A 14,593-nucleotide genomic window follows, 5' to 3' on the forward strand; every position below is an offset into this window, starting at 1 on the left:
CTATATTATATTCTGATCAGTTTATTAAATGATCGAATAATGATTAAGCTAGGATTGTTTGTGGATTAAGTGTAAAGGTAATCTTTTGACCTTTTAGAATTTCTCGTGTAAAAAAGGAATCGTATCATGCGATAGATATATTAAATATTAATTGAATATTTAACATTCCATTAGGTAGTATAAATATTTTATTTCTTAAAGTAGCAGTCAGAATGCGATAAGAATACATAAAAAATCTAAAAATTAAAATTAAAAGCAATTAAATATGCTTGACAAATTAATATAATTTAGATATGTTTAATTTTTTTTATTATGAAAATTCTCGAATTGATAAAGTGTATATTTATAATGTCATTGCACTTAGGTGATGATATATATGAGTTACGCATAATAGTTGTTATAGAAATCCGCCAAGTCGAGCTAATAACAAACTCTCAATATATAGCTTTAGATAAACTATTAATATTTTTTACTTCGACACTATTGTTTATGAGCTCATAAAAATATGTATAGTCAGCGCTTGACTGAATCTGTGTTTGCGCGTATGCTCGTACGTGTGGGTGTGTACGAGCTCTACGTAGATGGTAAATAAATTAATAAATATAGATATTAGATAAATTATTACAAAATTATTTATACTCAGTTGCTGAGTCTATCATTGGAAATGTCGAATATATTAAATTCGACTACATATGATTAAATTTTTCTTACAATGAAGTGAGAAGTTTATATTAAAAAAAAAAAAAAAAAAAAAAAAAAAAAAAAAAAAAAAAAAAAAAAAAAAAAAAAAAAAAAAAAAAAAAAAAAAAAATAAGATAGAAAATTAATTCCAAAACATTTTTAGAAATATCATTGTAAAAATAAAACTCAGAGTTCGTACGAAAGTGAACACAACGTACAATATGTACCATTAATTTATAAAAAATGTTTAACAAATTGGGGCCACTATAAGGTTTCTGAACTCAATATAACTCCATACGGATAGACCAACATAAAACATTAAGTAGAAAGTCGTGAAAATAAGTAAGAAATTACGAATGAACATACATAGATAATAATATGATTGGTATTGATTACATTTCAGAATATTAATTACATTACGATTAAGATATAGTTGCTCTCTACTTTTAAAATTACAATAAAATTTATAATTTATTAAGTAAGTGGATGGATGGCTTTATTATGTAATATTTATAGAAATAAGTAAATATATCTTTTTTGTCATACTGTCCAAAGAATTTGCTATTGATAATCTAGCGGGTATTAGAAAATAAACAATATTACAATTTAATAAAATAATATTATTATTTATCATAATGAAAAGAATTATTTATGATGATAGATTTAAAACATAATCCAATAGATTAAACGTATAAATTAATTTAATTACAATTTTAATGTTTAGCACATTATGCAGTACGGTGAATTAACATTAAGTAACAGGGATAATACGGTTAATAGTTATTTATGTATAAATAATAAGATCTTTATTTTATTCGCTAGATAGGATGAAATGGAGATATTGCAATTCGCGTACGTCAATTTACTCATAGATCAATGCACGGTTTCCCATCCTCGAAGATTTATATAGATAATTTCCGTTTAAAGTAAGTTTATTAAATCCTTTTAAAATATATCAAATCAAAATATCTTTTTCTACGTATCAACTAGATTATAATTATTCAAAAGTAATTACTGTTGGTTGTATGAATTAAAAATCGCTTTATATTTAATAATTCGTTTTAAAAAACATGGTACTTTAAGTTACAATTAATCGTATAACCAACATCACTAATAACTCATTTAAATCAAAAGATTAGTTATATTTATTTAGTTATACGTGTACTGACTTTTTTTGATTAAGCAAATTCATATTCTAAAACATTTACAATTATTTATCGAAATTCAAATCATCAAAATCAATATCACGTAAGTTACAATAAAATGTGTAATTGTAGACAAAAGTTGATCGACAGTTTTGCTCAATTTAGGCCCCCCCCCCTCCAATTTTGTTTAAAATTCTTAACGAATGCAATAACATTAAATGGACAATCAATGTAATCTTTGACGAAATTGACATATTTAAAAATTAGATAATATCGATATAGTTTATAAGTTGATGTAAATTTTAGCTTTGCTTAGAACACCGATTCATTTAAAAATCTTATTTGTTGACATTTTTGACAATTAGAATAGAATTTTAAATGTCCTCGTTTTTCTTTATCGTTTTTTACAACAACAGATATTGCATCATAAGTATCAAAAATATGATTTTGCAACATTTTTATTATCAAATTGTTTGTTTAATGAATCATTATATAATTTAAATTGCCCATTAACCAAATCCTCAAGATAATAGGATTAAATAGTCAAATCTTATATCGCTTATAAATCTTACGAAATTTATCTGGAAAATAATATGAAAAAGGGACAATAAAAATAAGAAACGCAAATAGTCCAAACTCATTTTCACTTCTTCGTTTCGCAAAATTGCGAAGAAATCTATATAACGGGTAAAAGCCATAATGCGGCTGATTTATTTCGATCTTAACACCATGAATAGCAAATACCAAAACCCCGATTGCAATAACTTACGTTTCTAATATCAGAACTCGATCGCCCAGAAAACCTTGATTCACACACAAAATTTAATCGGTTTGAATCTTTCTCAGTCTCTCTCGCACTCTCTATCTCTCTCTCTCTCTCTCTCTCTCTCTCTCTCTCTCTCTCTTCCTTTCTCACCTAATAGCCTCGTTAATCATCAACGAGGTCTATGTGCGTTAATAACAACTTTAAAACGGCGCGAAATTCGAACGGAGCGAAAAAGTGATCCGCGCCGGTTGGAGTCGACTTCGCAACTAGTCGATGTCGACTCGCAGCCGTCGTTCGCTGCGCTTTTCGCTGCCTCCGTGGCGCGCTCGCGACATCGTTGTATTCGTGCGATAAATCGGCAAGCAGATCGAAATTCTGAAGGTGAAAATGTACGCCTGTGGGGCAGAGGTTACGCGCGCTTCGTCGTCGTTGTGTTTCTCCTTCTTCTATTTTTAAAGGATTCGAATGAAACCTTGTATGCGTGGGGATATTATTGAACGGGATATGTATGGGTGCGCGCGCGGGCACACGATTGCCCAGGCACTCAAAAGTGAGCCAAGCGATTTTTATTTACTAAACTTTATCATCGTCTCTTTTTACTGACGTTAACTTCGGCAGTTACTGTTGTATTTAATGTCGGGATTTAGCTTTACAAGGATGGAAATTATTATTAGAAGACTCATTTATTTTTGCGAAATGGCGAGTATTTTAAAATAATGTCAGCGAATGCGTGCAGTATTGTCAATATTCAAATTTAAGTTGTATCAAGTGCTGACACTTTTTTATTCAAGAGAAATAAGTTTGTTAATTTATTGAACGATTAAGTTTATTATTCAGGTTGTTTATGATTTCGCTTGTTTTCAAACAAATCATGTAGTTCTTCAATTTTTCTTCTTGCTGAATTAGTATCTATCAGGATTCAAGTCATGCCTTTGCATTTATTATACGAATAAATTATATTAGTACATTCTATTCTTAATTATTCATCTCGTTTAATATCGGCTGTCGCTTTCGTTATGCGGTTTCTTTTTTTTTTACCTATACTTTTCAAACTCTATATGATAAACCTGCCACAATTTTCTTACGAAAATTCTTTTATTTCATATTACTATTATTATTTGTTATTGTTATTATTATTTTATTATTGTTATCATTATCATCATCATCATCATCATCATCATCATCATCATTATTACGTATAAAAACGTGACATTTTAAAAGTGAGATTACAACTTCAAGATTAATAAAGGAAATTTTGTATTTACAATTTTAAATTCATATCTTTTCTCAAACATTTTGTATAATTCTGGGAAGAGCATTGAAATTATGTAAGACGAGTTTGTAAGTAATTAATTTCTACCAAATCAATAAAAACTTTGATTTACATGATCAAATGAAACAATTAATTTGTCAAATTTTCATTCTATTAATCAACTAATAACTCAATTCCTACATTTATTGATTTATATTTTATTAAATTGATACATGACTCATGATATAATAATGTCTACCACAAATGAAAAATACACTAGTTACGATATACGTATGCATGAAACCGCGATATTTTGTTCATAAATTAAAAGACGAATAACTTTTTAATATATATATATATATATATATATATATATATATATATTATTATTATTATTATTATTATTATTATTATTATTTTTCGAATATTTATATATTGGCGGTACATGTCGTATTTTTAAATCTGTATGGATTTGTATGTCATTTGTTAGATTTTTTCCACAAATACGTTTCGTTGAAAATTATTTTACTCGTAAATCTTTCACAGGTATTACGTATTTATATGTATTAATTGTAAGTAATAAGCAAGTTTGTTGATTTCTTATTTCAACTTGTATGAAACAGTTCATTTACGGTATCTTCAAATGGGTATCAAATAGTCATTTACTATACACATTTATCTACGTTAAGTTCATTCAAATAATCGAAGAACACGATTTGCATGATATTATACTAGGACAGTAATACTCATAAAATTCCAATTAAAGTCAGCTGATATATTATAATATAATTTACAATCATATTTAACTAATATTTAATTTGTTCAATAAATATAAATGCGACAATAAAGTACGTTCTTATATTGGATAATTAAAATGTTAATTAAGTAATTTATATAGAAATAAATAAAGGGAAATTCTGCCAGAAAATATATAAATCAAAGTAGCAATAATTTAGTACAATAATTTATCAATTGTCGATAAAGATCGGTAATGACTACCTTATCTAGCATAGTATGTAATTCATTTATATAATTACATATTATAATAGTTAAAATATCATTATTATAAATTATTGTCGAAATTCGTATTATAGCCAAGCAATCATAGCCAAGGCATAATTATAATATGATAATATTATTAAATACGTAATAATTAATAATAATGATCTGTACCAAAATCATCATAATTCTATTATTATAATTCATTGTATAATATTTTTTTTTGTATAATATAACATTTTATAATATATATTTATTAAAAGCACTCAAAAAATTGGGTTTATCGATTTTTTTTTTTTGCTGTTTTAAAGTAAATCCTTTTGTTGTTTAAATGTAAATCACAAAGGTGAGTGATTTAATATGCTCAATAAATTTTTTGGGGAAGTTATTTTTTTTTTATTATATTCCAAGGCCAAATTAAGGTCAAATTTTCTTTTGATAGTTTATAGATTTGCTACTTAAACATGTAGCTCACTACATTTTGAAGAATAAATTTTTCATCCGCACGGAAGTAATTTTTCGAACTGTTCGTTTAAAGACAAGATGCAATGATATTTTCGAATTCAAGGTGCAAGCAATACTTCACCATTAAAAACCACGATTAACATTTCGCCATTCGTAAAAATCACGCAATTACTAGTAGTGAGGTAGTGACGGCACTCGTGACTAATTCGATTTGTGAAAGCTGACGTAGCTGCTATCGAGTTCCTCTTCACACACTCTCGCTTTTTACAGAGCCAACGATACATATACGAAGTACGATATTGACCATTCAGCCAAGCAGTTCTAATATGTATGCTGAACGCGAATCACGAGTCGGACGGACCATCGTCAAGGGCTAGTGGCTTCACTTCCGGTGCACACCCACATTGACAAATTATTTCCAAGTCTCGTAAGCTCTACGGGTTCTAGCTGAACTATGTTACATTTTTCGTTATGAGTTGTCGTATAGATGTGGATAATAGAGAGGACATAGGTAAACACTTATTACTGCATACCAATTGCTCTGTTTACTTCAATATGCCATTCTTGATGTAAATAAAGTAAAAGCATTTTAAATAGATTACTATCAGCCAAATGATCTTCATTTTACAAAATTACTTTATAATAAATATAAAGTAATCGAGCTCACAATCTAGTTAAGTTTAAATTGTAATAGAAATTTAATTTAATAGAATATTTAATAAATATAACATTACAGCTATTTATAATTAAATACATTTAATGGGCGAATTTCTATTATAATTCAATGATTTCATTGATTACTAAAATAGATAATTTATGAATATTTATTATTTAAAATAGGCTTCATGCCAATTAAAATTAAAGATTGAAAATAGACGGTAATGTAATTCAACTTTAATCAAATAAAAATCCTTGAATTAGAAAAATATATCTAATACAACCTGTATTCTAAAGAAACATAGAATGATCTGAATTTATCGATGCATCGTAGTATCTAATTATCCGATGCTCGTTTGAATATTTCAAGAAACATATCAATAAGTTTTCGCAAATTTATAGAAATAAAAATATTATATTCAATAATTTTATAGTATCTCAAAAAAAAAAAAAAAAAAATAAATATATATAAATATATATATATATATATATAACATAGACAAAGCATTATTTAAATTTCAGTTACATTAAATTATTTGGAGAATAAAGAAACTTCTTTCATTAACCACAGTAGCATAACTAGGTAATGTTAAGTTTTCTTTTTACTAGATTCAAGAAAACTGGAAATAAACATTAAATACATAAAAACAATAATATATTATGTCTTTAATTTCATTAAACCTAATGTATTTATTCATTAATGGATCATAGATTTTTTTTTTATTATTTTCATAAATTATATACACTATAATTTTAGAATGATTTATACCACATCATATGCATTTTATTTACTGTATTATACGGTATTTACAGTTCATAAAGAAAAAACAAAAATGGTTTATTTAGTATTATCAGTAATGTATTATTGACAATAATTTATTTTATGTACTAATCTTCGCGCCAAGCGTCATTCGTTTTAAATGACCTTTTGCAATCTGTATATTTATATAATTTTCTGATTTTTTTTTCTTTTATTGCAAATAAGAAAAATTAATATTTATAATATTTAATTAGAGAAAAATTTGAATATTGTAATTTTGATCATGATTAATTCGATATTTTTAATTTAACTTAACTAGAGAAATTTTTAATTTTACATGTTAAAAAATTATAAATTTAGAGTAAGAAATTTCGATTATTAAATTATTGTAAGAATACAAGTATTATAAAACATAAAATATCTACTGCAAGTTTACTGTTATTAATGATGAAATTATGGAATGCGTCATAAAATGATTTATTTTTAACTAATCATTATATATTTTATTATTATTATTTATTATTTATCACTCGAATACAAATTTCGTTACTTATAATGGCTTTCTTGAATTATTCATTAATCTCTTTACATAGTAGTTCTGGTTTGTTTCTATAATGTTAGGTTAAACAGAAATGATAATTTAACCGTTTAAACATTTTTAGTATAACATATCCTAGTATAATATACATATTACATTGTAATTTCATATTTTAATTTGACAAATAAATTAAATAATTTACAAAACTACTATAAATGTCTTCTTCTTTTTTTTTTTTTGTATGCATTGAGGTCTCTGAAAGAGAGATTCAAAATATAAAATTTAAATACCTTTCATGACCAAAAAAATAATTTGTAGAACCAAAGATTGAAATTTCGATTGAAATTATCGGAAATATTACAATTTAATAAAAAAATCGTTATAAAAAAAAAATGTAATAGTTGAATACTCTAGTTATTAATTTGATATAAATAATTTTTATGTATTTTTTGATGATTTGTGGGTAAATTAAAAAGTTTTGTCATGGTCAGTTATATAAATCCTATCTTATCCTAATGATTTTTTCAAGTTCGTTTTAACTATATTTATTTCGTATGGCAGTGCAAGAAATGAAATATATTTTGAAATAAGCGTATGTCATTTAAATGGGAAGTTCAAGAACATATCAGGCTTCAAATACGAAAAATATGAATAATTTTCTCTATGATTCAAAGTAATTACTTAAAAATATTTTGAATTTTTATACATTAATAAATATCAATAGCTTAATGATGATAATATTGATATATTAAAAAGTTATAAATTTGTATTTGATATTTTTAATGCAAGTGTCATTACGAATATCTAGATTTGCAATAACCATATTCATTATATTCATCAAATTTGCACAATTTTGATGATACAAATATATTATGACTAAGAAGCGTTAAAAATAATATAAATAAATAAAAGGATAAAATAATTACTTTAATTACCATATTTAAAATAAAAATAAAATATTCAACACTTTTTAATATTCTATTTGATAATCTTTCGCTTTTTTCACAACTTTAAAGTAAAAACGAATAATAATTTTTTTTTTTTATAATTTAGTTGTTTTTATATCTTTCCACTGTAAATTAATTTTTCAATGTCTTGCTGTGGAAAAAATTAGTATTGTATATGCAGCCAACGATAATGATATAATAATAGACATAGAACATCGCCATTGCGTTGGAAAATGTAATATTAAATGTTATATTGAGGACAAAACTTTGAAGTAATCGTAAAACTGATATCATTCTCTCTCCTGTTTTAATATTTTTTTTTACCACTTGTATATAAATAGAAAAAAATAAAGACAATGCAGGATAATAACATCAAGATTATGAACTCAATTAGTTTGCAATGTTCAGCAATCATTGGAATTCATTAAAGAATAGATGTCATATCGACATTTCTATGAAATCGCTGCATAATTAAATATTTGATAATTGTTAAAATAATTTATTTCAATTTATATACTGATTTTCATAAAGTAATGATGAACTTAGATGAAATTTTATTTCATTTATACAATAGTGTCATAATTCAAGAATTTTCTCTAATTATTAAAATGTTATAAATGTTGTCGGTAAAAAATTTTTTATTGAATATTTTTTAATTAATGATTTTTTCACTTGTACGTAAATCTGTAAAATTTATTTATTATATGTATTGTTTGTATATAGAAAAGCATAAGAAAACATTCTAATTTAAAATAGAATATCATATAATGAATTTATAGTTGTAGTAAATGTTTTTTCTTAAATATGCCATAAATTAATGAAAAAGTTTCTACATCAAAATTAAAAAGTAATATTTTATGCTTACAATATAATTATATTATTCGCAGAAATAAGGTAAATTATAAACAAAACAGAATTAGAGATTTTAATCATTGCTAATTATGTACTATTCTCGTAATTGAACACTTATGGCAATATAATTAAAAGGTCTATTTTTATATGAAGTACTTTATAGAATAAAGTAAACGTGTTTAATTATTAAAAATAATAATACAATTATAAAATAATTAATTTGAATTATTAAAGAAAGAAAAACGCTTCCTTAATATATATGTTAATAAGTTTATAATTTTACATAAAAATAAAAATCATTAAATAAAAACTTTTAAATTCAGTTATCTAAATAATATCGTATGTGAAATTTTATTAAAAAGTATTTAAACTTTTTTCTTTAATTTATGTCCTTAATAACTGTATACATTTCTTAGAAAGTTATTAAATGCGTATTAAATTATAACAAATTGTCATTAAATAAAATAGCAGAATTTTACAAAAAGTCTAATGTACTTATATTTATAGTCTCGTTTATACTTATGTAGTACAATATAAGAGGTTTTGCAAATTTTGCAAATTCACATTCAAGCTCGTTAATTCAGTTTTTCGTAAAAAGATAACAATCGTATAATCATGAATATATAACATAACGTATAATAATAATAGAAAATCTGATATTATATAAACAGATATATTATGTCAGATATGAGCTTTATCATTACATTTGATAGCGATAAAATATTATGAAGATAATTTTTTTTATTACAAAATGAGATTTAGGTAACATTAGGTTATTTTATTTTTTTTTAATTTTTTTTTTTTAAATTAGTATCTTCGCTTTTGTAATCTTTATTATTCAAAATTAAAAAAAAAAAAATAATGTGAAATAATATGTGACTTGTTGGAATTCAATTATCGTTGAATAGATGATTGGATATAGAATTATTAAATGTGGTACTCCACCAGCTTCTCGCTAAATAGTTAAAACTTGTATTTAAATATCTAAAAGGGAACATTAATTGTGGTAGAAATATAAATCCAGAGTTCGCTTTCAATTAATTAATTTGAATTCAAAATTAATATTATAAAAATTTCTCTTAATTTGCTCCAATGTAAGAAAATTTTCATTGAATATTTGTAACTTGAAAATGCGAACAATATATTAATGTTTTGTAAACTTGAATTCATAAGTGATCTAAAAAATTCGCAATTAGTCAAAGTACTCCATTCTAGAATCTATTAAACTTTAAACGTTAATAAATATGTTCATGTAATGCATCTCATTTGTAACCTGTGTAATAAATGTTATAAATGTAATAAATGTTATAAATGTAATAAATGTTATAAATGCAATAAATGTTATAAATGTAATAAATGTTACAAATTACTTATTAAAAAAGAAAGAAAAATTTATATTCTACAGAGAAGTTTTTGAAAATATAAAAAAGAAAGGAAATATATATTATCTTTGATAAATCTAGTGAAAAACTCCTTTATTTATTTTAAAATTATATTATACTTTGAAATATTTATATTATTAAAAAAAATGTATATTACGATATTGTTAGTATATGTATGTAATGTTTTATAAAGTATATTTAAATTATTCACTTAATTTATATTATTTATTATGTAATTAATTGATTATTTATTAATTATTATCGATTAATTTGTCGATTATTAATAACAATGTAAATTTAAAAGTTTCATTTTTATATGCTAATTAAAAAATGTTGTCCCATTAATGGAAGCATTTTATTTTCTTAAATTAATTAATAATATTACTATTACACTCAAGTAAACCGATTCACACATTTATAATTAATTATTTAAATATTAATAGACCACCTCTAAACTAATTATTGAAGGAATAAAAAAACATTTTATAGATCGTATATGAATTGCTTACTGTTTAAATAATTATACTTCACTATTTAATTCTTTGAGAAAATGATGATTTTAATATAGTTATGCAATGAATATAACAACTCTAATTAATAATGATCTAAAAACATTAAATATTATATGTTTATTTAAAATTTTTTAATGGTAATTGTAACTCTTACAGAATCTCAGAATTAGAACCAGGAATTGTTTTGTCCAAGTTACTCTATCATTGGCATTAAATCATAAAATCATTGCAAGTAATAATAAACACAATGGATATGATAAAAAAGAAATTGACAATATTGCGTAGTCTGAAGAGTAACAGATGTTACGTGTGTGAGTAATCTAAGAAAATCCATCGAGTCGCCTTTACACTTTTACATTTGGACCGTGAAGCAGCAGTTTTTTGTGCTTATAATTGGCAAGATCAACGAAGCGTAATAGTGGTATAATAAAAAATTATGGTGTTTATAAACAATATATAATTTTTTCCTTAATATTGTAAATTGCGAGATGTTCTTTTTTTTGCATTTCAATATATGATTTTTATTTATGGTGACAAGCTTATTGTACTATAAATAATCAGATCATCATCTTCATATAATAAGTATAAATCATAAAAATAATCTCGTTCGAATGAATTTTTAGTTCATAATGTTATATTTTACCTTTTAGTCCTATATGATGGTAAAAAATAGTTTTACTTACTTAGAAATGGTTTTTCAACGAAATTTAATGTGAATAATAGTATAAAGTGTAATCGCCATATTTTTTTTATTGGGATTTTAGTTTTTTTGAATTATTGAATAATATATTTTTAAAAAATTTCAACAAAAGTACAATTTCAATTAAAGTAGTAGAATATTTAGATGCAGAAAATTAATATTATCTTTTATTAATTTAAGTTTTCTTATTTAATTTACAATTATTCATGAATAAATTTAATTTGGTAATAGAATTTATTAGCTTATTTGAAATATAAACTTTACATCTATTAATTTGGTATTATTTAGTTCTAATAAATATAAATTCAAGTAAAAAATTCTTCCAACATCGTATACAAATATCGAATAAAGTTATTTTATTATACATAAAATAATAAAAAATTAAAAAGCATAAATAATGGAACAATAAAAAATTAATAAGAAATTTTTAAATGTTTCCTTTTAAGAATTTTCTGCATTAAAGTCAATATTCAAAATTATTTTCTATTTACCATGGTAATGGAATTATCTATTTCCCAAAATATATTGTATTTTACGCACAACACAAAATTTGGAATAATAACGAAATGAAAATGAAAATGCATCGAATAATGAAGAGTTTTTAAAATGTCATGAAAACCTATATCATTATTTGTTAAAATGGATCTATACAACAAATAAGAAATCTAAATTTTTAAAACTATTATTATATAAAAATGTATAATAAAAAGCAAATCAACAAATTTCTATTGTAAGCTATTTTAAAGAATTGTGAAAAAATATAATTAATTTTTGAAGTTTATTTATTAGATTTATTTATAAAAAGATCAAAATACCACAAACTATTACTGCTTACTTATGTCGCAATCTAATTCTATATACATATATATATATATATTTCTTTTTTGAGAATAGTTTTATTAATTTTTACGATAATTATAACGAATGAACAAATTTATAAAATAATATTTATAATAATGTTTATTATCTAGAGTGTAAATCCACACATACCCACTATGTTTATATAAGGCCTTCATTGATATACCTGTATAAGAGTATTTCTTACGTAAACCTTGCCTTCACAATAAAACAAATTGCAAAAGTAAATGTCATTCAAATTTTTAATACGTGATTATTTTATTAATTATGCATATAATTATTTTAAATTATGATATTAAAATTTACAGTTGTCAACATATTTACGTACTTAAAATTCGTTGACGATAAATCTTCAAAGAATTTTATCAATAGAAATAACAATTTTTATTCATATTAATAAGAAATGCAAATAGATGGTTGCATATTTAAATTTATTTGAATAAAAAATTATACATATATAAAATAGAAAAATTAAAGCTTAAGTTCGTATTATAATCAGATATATTAATACGAAACAAAAAAATGATCATCTAAAATATTAAATCCTATCAATTTCTATTTATTTAGACAAGGTCTCGTTAATATATGTAATGACTGTTAAAAAAACATTGTAACTTATTTTTGCATCAATCGTCAATTAGTTTTAGTATAAAGGGACTGTTTTTTTATAACAATTTTTAAAATCATATTATTTGTTTGATTAAAACAAATTAAGTAGATATATTCTCATTGAAAATGAAAGTAAAGTCAATAAAGTGGTTTCATTTAATAAACTGTTAAATTTATGATATAGCAGCATTTTTGTAAATTGTTTTATAACAATGAATCTTATAATTTTATTAAATGAAATTAAGAACGTTCAATCTTAACAAATTAAATAATGGATAAACATATAAAAGAGTTGAGTACATTTTTTATTTATAAATTTTCAAGCTCTGTAATAAGATCTTAATTTTATTGCAGATCACAACAATATTCCATTTATCGACAGTCGATATATCAAATACCAATGATAAAAAAAGTTGATTTTAAAGTACATAATTAATTTATTTGTTAATTAATAATGAAGAAAAACCTATATTAATTGAAATATAACTCCGAGCATATTGTTCTTATAAATAGTTGGTATTAAATGCAGTAATATAGATTATTAAAATATTGCTATTAGAAAGTAAAATTTAGAATATAGCAATTTTAAGATAAATGTAATTGAATAGAATCAAATTATTATGTATACAATAACTATTCATAAGTATAAATACGCATCTACTTAAGATTAGTTAACTACTTAATTTTCGTATACAGACTATTGTTTAATAATTTCAATTGAATCTTGATTGAATTTGTTTGCATCCTCTAATTGGTTAATAAACGTTTCTACATAATGTATTTACTCTATTCACTTAAATATTAATGTATTGCAATATAAAATCGAATATTTTAATTATACATAGTTCATAGATTATTAAATAAAATTCAAAAAGTATAATGAATGCGTACAATAATCTAACAATACATACTGTTTTATACTCATACTGGCCCGTACAAGAGAATGAGAAATGAGGTAATTCATTAAATAACAATATACTTTTTCTCAAATATAGTAGCAATAACGAATGCAAAATTTTTTCACACCTAGATTTTTATAAGAGCTACATTTATACTGAAAAATAATGCATTTATATTGATAAAAATGTAAATTCAATGCAATTTACGTATTACATAATCATCTTTAAAATACTTAATTTACTTACAAATTTCTTTTGAAAATTAATTAATATATATGAAAGGTAGAAATACAAATAATTTTTATGTAAATATTATTCTACATATTTTAAACTCAATTTTTTTTTCTTTATTTTTATTAAAATTTGTTAATTTTTATCATGTACCCTATAGAAATATTAGGACAAATAGATGTATAAAAAAAAAAACATGAGTTAGTTATAATGGACTATGTTATATTTATATTATTAAAATATGTGTTAAAATCCAATGTTTTTTTATTACATTTGATTCTACGTTTGGAACTGTAAATTGGCATTCAAAATAAAATAAATAAAGCAAGGCATTTGTATG

Source organism: Ceratosolen solmsi, unplaced genomic scaffold, assembly GCF_000503995.2.
Source record: "Ceratosolen solmsi marchali unplaced genomic scaffold, CerSol_1.0 scaffold6, whole genome shotgun sequence".
NCBI lineage: Eukaryota > Metazoa > Arthropoda > Insecta > Hymenoptera > Agaonidae > Ceratosolen > Ceratosolen solmsi.